The 7,650-nt window shown below is 44.6% G+C and overlaps 1 non-coding gene across 1 annotated transcript; it reads left to right on the plus strand.

Moving 5' to 3' along the window:
- The first annotated feature begins 2,964 nt into the window (after positions 1–2,964).
- Positions 2,965–3,172, plus strand: LOC126000566 (small nucleolar RNA U3). The gene has a single exon (XR_007492800.1). It is a non-coding gene; the product is annotated as a small nucleolar RNA U3 (small nucleolar RNA).
- Positions 3,173–7,650: the final 4,478 nt, after the last annotated feature.

A 7,650-nucleotide genomic window follows, 5' to 3' on the forward strand; every position in this document is an offset into this window, starting at 1 on the left:
ATCAATATGGCAAGTAAGTTTCATACGTAGGCCAGACTAGAGGGGCTACCTTTCAACCTTCCCATCCACAAGCAAAAGCATCTCTCTTTTTTGTTTGTCTGTTTTAGGGCCAGATTTGGTGGTGTTCAGGGTTTATTTTTGGCTCTATGCTCAAAAATCACTCCTGTCAGGCATGGAGGACCATATGAGATACTGGGGATCAAACCCGGTCTGTCCCAGGTCACCGTAGGCAAGGCCAATGCACTGCTGTTGTGCTATTCCTCCAGCCCTAGCATCTCTTTTAAAATAAATTAGTTTATATGAATACCATGGTTAAATGGCTGTTCATAATACAATTCAGTGCGTTTTTGTTTGTTTTTCACAATTGCAAAGTTGTTCATGACTAAGTTTCAGTCATCCAATTGTCAACACCCTTCTTCAGTGCATGTTACAAATCCAGGAGAACCTCAACAATACAGGTACTACATTTCCAACTCAACAACTACTCAGGAAAACAGAACATCAACAAAGCATCCCACACCCGTCTCTGACGATGATCATGGAGAGTTACTTGGAGGAGCTTCCAGGGGTGAAATAGGTCAGATATATGAAATGGGGCAAATGGGTCCCCATGAACGATGCAGAGATTGTTTGGAAGTGAGATCTGTTTCTCAGGTTGTAAAAGGTGATTTCTTCCAACTCATAATCTTGGAAAATGCCGAAGTGGAGCTTGATAGTGGGCAAGTGGGAAAACGTCTTGCTCTCGAGTGGTCACCAGGTGACAGGCAAGTTTCTGCAGAACACAGCCTGTCACGCCTAAGGACCATCCACTCATGCCATCGAGTTTGACTTGCTAGGAGCATTGGCTGCCATCAAATCCCTCAGCACCCAGGATAGCTACATGCGTTCTGTATGTGTTGGCAAGAAGACCAGGGCCCCAGGCTGGTTCTCCTGGCAGTAGAGAACCAGTCTCTTGTCCTGGGAGACAAACAGACCTGGATGAGCCATCTCAGGATCCACGGTCACATCCATCTGAAATCTGCATATTATGTTCTGCAACCAAAGGCATGTGGGAGGAAAGTGCGGATGAACTTGGGGTACTGGCAGAAGGTTTGGGGGAAGTCCTTGCTTTTGCAGTTGGTCCTAATGCAGCTATGCATTTCTGACCCCCTCTAGAAGTGTTGGTCAGCCTTCAGAGAGAGCAGGGTGAGGGTGCTCAGGCTGGTCTTGAGCAGGGAGCCCAGCCCAGACAGCTCTTTCATGTTTCAGATCCCTTTGTGGAAAACAGCCCTCATTACATCCAGTTGGATCTTAGCCAAGGCATCCTACTCTGATCGTAGGACATGCATTAGTCCCTGGAAATCATGGCACAACTCCTGCCTTTGACTCTCCACTGTATCCCTCCATCTTTGTCCCTCCCACACCTGCCTTTCAAAGATTATTTCTGCCTCCTCCAGCTGCTTCTCCATCTGCCCCAGGCAGCTCTTGAATCTCTGCCCTGTGGTGAATGTCAGTTCCTGTGATGGCTGTCAGGAAGGGGAGTCATCGCACTGGCCACATAGCAACGCCAGGTAGTCCTCACATAGCAGGCTCAGGACATGCTGGTGCCTCTCAAAGTGGCCTCTGCCCTCTGCTTATTCTTCTTTTTTTCTTTTTCTCTTCCTCCTCCTCCTTCTCGTATTCCACTTCTGTAACATTCAACCTTTTGCTGGGAAGCTGCTGGACCAGGTCAATCATCTACCCCAGCTGTGTGTTCTTCTGGGGGTGCCCATGCTTGCAGGGATGCAAGCACACAGGGCAGGGCAGACATCCTGCAGGTGCTTCCAGTGCTGCAGCAAGTCTGAGCCACAGCAGTTGTGGCCACATCCCAGGTTCACGAGCTCCTGAAAAAAATCCTGGGCAAGGGACAGCGGACCTCTGCATGAAGCTCCACCAAGGAGGCCACCAGGGCCATGTCTGTGCCTGGTGCCAGGTGCAGGAGCAGGGTAGGGTCATGCCAGGACATGTGCAGCAGTGGGGATGGGGTGGGTGGAGAGCTGCAGCTCTGACCTCCTGGTTGGAGGGGAAGCTGGAGTTTATCCTCTGGTAGGTAGAGAGCACCACTACCAGGAGAGATGAAAACCTAAAGCAATTATGGGATAGAAATGCAAAATCCAGATTGTGGCTAATCCTATAGCAAAATCCACCTGTTTCCTAAGGGGAAATATATACATATATATGAACATCCTTATAAATGACAGTGTGCTACTTACATATTTTACTCTTATTCTGTCCCAGAAAAGGTTCCCAAGAAAATACAGCTGCAGTCATTCGGTACAGTATGCTCAATGTGCTCATAAAAAGATACATGGTGAATTATTCTCTGTTTTGCTTTTTTGGGGGGGCTATATCCAGCAGTGCTCAGGGATTACTCCTGGCTCTACATCAAGGCAAACATCCTACCTGCTATGGTATCACTCCAGCCATATGTTGTTTGAATTATAGTTAGAAATTATATGACTTCCTTCACACTAATGACAGGAGTGGTGGATGGTCGGGTCAATGGATCTATATGAGGGAAGTTGCTTGCAGAAAATTCTGGTAAGGGAGCTGGAGAAATAGCATGGAGGTAGATCATTTGCCTTGCATGCAGAAGGATGGAAGTTCAAATTCCGACATCCCATATGATTCCCCGAGCCTGCCAGGAGCGATTACTGAGAATCAAGCCAGAAATAACCTCTGAGTTCTGCCGGCTCTGACTCAAAACCAAAAACAAAACAAAAAGAAAGTAAAAAGAATATTCTGATAAATGACGTCATAAAGTCCCCAAAGAACAAATATATGTTAGAGGCAGGAGACTACAACAGATAGGGCATTTGCCTGACATTCAGTCAACACAGGTTCAATCCCTGGCAGCCCATATGGTTCCCTGAACACTGACACGAGTAATTTCTGAGTGCAGAGCGAGGTTGTTTGCTTCAAAAAACAAAGTAAAAATTAATTGCAAAGACCATACTTTCAGAGAACATTTCTACAGTGTGTAACTAGAGAAGTTTCTCTGATCATGTAGCACCCGAAGCCACGAGGAGGAGCCAGTGTCCTCTTCTGAGTGTGAAGCCAGGTCTAGGTGTCGCTTCTGCAGTTGCCTTTGGCCATCGATGATCGTTCTTCCTTTCCTCTGGAAGGGGTAGAGCAGGGGTCTCAATCTAGCGGCCTGCGGGCCATTTGCAGCCCTCTGTACAACATTTTGTGGCCCTGCCCTAGAGGAATCTTTTTCTGGTTTGTTTTGTTTTGTTTTGAATTAGTTGTTTGGGTGACACCCCCCAATGTTCAAGACTTACTACTGATTTTGTACTCAAGGATCACCCCGACTTTGCCTCCTGAGTCCCCCAGGTAACTTGAGTTTGAGATCCCTGGGGTAGAGGGAGAGGATGCAGTCTGAGTGGTATTTAAAAAAAATTCTTAAAAAATAAAAATTGGGCCCGGAGTGATAGCACAGCGGCGTTTGCATTGCAAGCAGCTGATCCAGGACCAAAGGTGGTTGGTTCGAATCCCAGTGTCCTATATGGTCCCCCGTGCCTGCCAGGATCTAATTCTGAGCAGACAGGCAGGAGTAACCCCTGAGCAACGCTGGGTGTGGCCCAAAAAGGAAAAAAAATAAAAATATAAAGCTGGGCCAGGAGAGATAGCACAGCGGCGTTTGCCTTGCAAGCAGCGTTTGCCTTGCAAGCAGCCGATCCAGGACCAAAGGTGGTTGGTTCGAATCCCGGTGTCGCATATGGTCCCCCGTGCCTGCCAGGAGCTATTTCTGAGCAGACAGCCAGGAGTAATCCCTGAGCACCGCCGGGTGTGGCCCAAAAACCAATATATATATATATATATATATATAAAGCTGACTCCTCTAAGAAATAAATATATATATATTTTATATATAAATATATATATATATATATATATATATATATATATATATATATATATATATATATATATATATATATATATATATATAAAGCTGACTCCTCTAAGAAATAAAGCCAGGGCTGGAAAGTGATAACAATAGGGACGGGTTGACCTTGGGATCAACTGAATCTTCACACCTTCCCACCTGAATCCAGAACAGAGGCCCCAGGGAAGCTTCTCACCAGCTGCCTGCAGGTGTTTGTAGGTTTCCAGCATCACATCTTTATAGAGTTTCCTCTGAGAGGCATCCAAGCATGGCCACTCCTTGGTGGAGAAGATTATAGCTACATCAGCGAAGGTCACCACATACTAAACACACAAATAGGAGGTCAGGGCCATGTTCACCCAGGGCATTGGGAGATGACAGGATCCCCTAGATTCCTAGGAGTAATGGCCTCTCTCTTCTGCCCACTTAGAGCACCCAGTCACCATACCCCTCTCCTTCATGGCACCCAAAGGGAAGGTCCACAAATATCAAGCTAGAGAGCCAGATCAGCGAATATTATGTGGGACACTATTCTAAGTTTTTGGAGGTGCTGCTTTGCAGACAGATCACTCTAGCCCAATCCATGAACCAGATTCACAGAACACTGGTGGATGAAATATCTCACTACAGAACTCAAACTAGTTAGAAGAGGAATGCATGATGTGGCCCCAAATCCTAAAGACATATTGGCCCCTTCTGTCACCAGAATCCATTTCTACAGGATACATGGATCAGAGAAGGGAAATTACAATCCGATCCACTGAGTGAATCAAACCTGGACTTGGCATTATTAGCACTCCCAGTTCACTAGCAAATCCTTACTGATACAGGTCAAAATAACATGACACACAATAACAATGCTTTTTTCAAAGATCCTTTGCTTCTTTTTCCCAATTAGAAACACAACTTACAGGACTGCAGACAAGGGGGCTTTGGAATCGCAAGGGATTAACTGAGGTGAAATTCGGCAGCAGAGACTAAACTTACTCTGCAGAGTAAGGGACAAAATGGTCGAGTTGTGTGTACTGGATTTGAATAGGAAGGGTGCTGAAAGAAACAACCCTGGGTCAATCTCAGGCACAGGCTAGTGTCCCTTCATGTTGTCAGGGTTGAACTCTTCGTGTAGAGTCAGAGGAGGCTTTGGAAATGCAACTGGTTTACCGAGGAAAATGTGGCTACAGGGGCGGAGATGACTCTGCAGAGTAAAGAACAAAATAGTTGAGTTGTATGTCCTTCACCTAAGCAACAGAGCCAGAAAGGATGCACAGAAGAAGAGCTCTTGGTCAAATCCAGGGACACTACTCAAGGAAATTCCCTGGGCATAGCCAGTAGTTCATCTTTCAACACAAAACAAAGAAACCAGTAACAATAACAGCACTAAGAAACTGAAACTACAATCAAACAAACTCCACAGGGAAATGCATGGGTAGGAAAGGACCCTGCTGTGTTTTTAAAGTTAGGGCTACAAATTATTCATCAGGATTCCAAAGATAGGTAACCCATGGATATTTTACAAGACATAGAAGGAGGGTCTTGAGTGAACACATGGAGACTTCGGCACAGTTGCAGTCCTTCCATAGGAAGCAGCTGCACATTACAAAATATCATTGTGACAGAACCAGAAGATGATTTACTGCATGCTTGTCATGGAAGAATGCTGCCCCAAGCTGAAACCCCAACACATCTACAGTTTCACCATCCAGAAGGTATGATTCTAGAGGGTAAAGGCATATGAACGACCTTTGGCTATAGTGCCATAAAGTAGAAATAAATCAAAGAGCCTATCCCCAAGACAGTTCGAAATGTAATTTATGGCATAATTTCTGGGCTCATGGTCTACTTCTTCACTGACACTCTGGTCCCTATTACAAGGAGTGCAAGCCTCACATCCAACAGGGTCTTAGGTTCATCATTGGTGACTCAGAATAATGAAGCCACAGGAATGCCTGAGCACTGAATGGCAAGCCCCCAAACCGAACACAAGACAACAAACAAGGACAAAGGCAACCTCCATCTGCAGTGAACAGAACCCTTACCAGGAGTGTCAGGAATCACAACCCCTACCCAGATCCCTTCCAGAAAACATCTCTGGGACACACAGTTCTGAGAGGGGTTGCACTCCTTGGCCTCTCCACTTGATTTTCTTAGAGCCCACACAACACCTTTACATGGGGACAGGAGTCACACTTTGAGGCTCCATCATCTCTGGCTTGGATCATTTCCGAAAAGGAGCAGCAAGGCCCCTTGTACAATGCCTAGAGAAATGTCAAGCTTTGAGTAAGAAGGATGAGCACAAGCCCTGCCCAGCTGCTTCCTCTGGGTCTTGCTTGATCCTGTCCCTGCACAGCACATCTAAACCTGGCATCCAGCCGCTACTTCTAGTGAGAAACCATGTGGCATGTGACCAAATAGCGTGTTGTTCAGCAAATTTTCCTAATATCCACATAACTTATAAAGGAACAGGATGTGCCGGTGTTTGCACTTGAAATTTCTAGACAAAAACCTACCTTTACATTCAATAGGTCTTTGGGAGAGGAGACAGTAGTACAGCGGGAAGGACATTTGCTCTGCAGGTGGCTAAGCCAAGCTGGGCCCTTGAGGATGTGACCCTGATCTTGCTGAAAGAAGCCCAACACTCCATGCAAGAATAACTATTTTGTAAAAATTCCAGTCTTAAAAAATACACTTTCCCAAAATACTCCAAACAAAAGTCTGGAGTCACCAGGTCACAGAGAGATGGAGAGCGGAATGTGCCCAGCAAGTTATACAGAAGAAAGATACATTTTCTGGGGGGAACCAATCTCAAGATCTGGACAGCAATAAGAGTAATAATAGTGGAGCGTGGGGCACTCGCTTTTCACGGGCTTGCAGGCCCTTCAGGGGTTACTGCTGGCTCGATGCTCAGAAATCGATCTTGGCAGGCTTGGGGGACAATCCAGGATGCTGAAATTTGATACACCGTCCTTCTGCATGCAAGGCAAGCACCCTACCTCCATGATACCTCTCTAGCTCCTACTCTAGTTTATTACGATTTATATCAAATTGGTACAATAGTATTAATAACATAATGTTGATATTCTAACAGTTTTACGATGCAACCTCTACTCCAACTCATAATTCTACTTTCCTTTTTCTACTTCGTAATATCAATTATTATTCCACCTTCAATGCATGTCATTGTGTAATACTATACATTCCATTTTTTATTTGTATATATTACACTTGATGAAATCATAAACGTGTGAGCTCTGTGGTACATTTACTGAACATGACACTTGTAAATTCAGTTAGGTTGCAAGGATGTATAAGGTATCTTTTCTTCTCTCCATGTAATTAATATTGGGTCGTATATATAAGCTAAACTTTTTCATTCATGAACATTTGGGTAACTCACACCTGAACATTGCAAAAAGCATTAACATAGGTCCTCATAATTTTTAATTTTTTAAATAAATTTTAACTTTTGTTTGACACAAATGAAATTTCATTCTCCACATTCTAAAACCACAGAGCACACTGTTTTAGTTTGCACCTCCATTACACAAGGACCTTAAAATTCACTCCGCATACTTCTGGTTACTCAATTTATAGGACCAAATCGATCAACACTACGTATATTCTTGGTATGCTGATTTCTGTGATCTGTGTATTGTTCAACTAACATTACTTAGGCAGTGTCCAAGAACTGAATGCCATGCTCTATCATTCCTTACTTGATACATGTCCAGATAGTTTTAATTGAT

Source organism: Suncus etruscus (genome assembly GCF_024139225.1).
Source record: "Suncus etruscus isolate mSunEtr1 chromosome X unlocalized genomic scaffold, mSunEtr1.pri.cur SUPER_X_unloc_17, whole genome shotgun sequence".
NCBI classification, from domain to species: Eukaryota; Metazoa; Chordata; class Mammalia; order Eulipotyphla; family Soricidae; genus Suncus; species Suncus etruscus.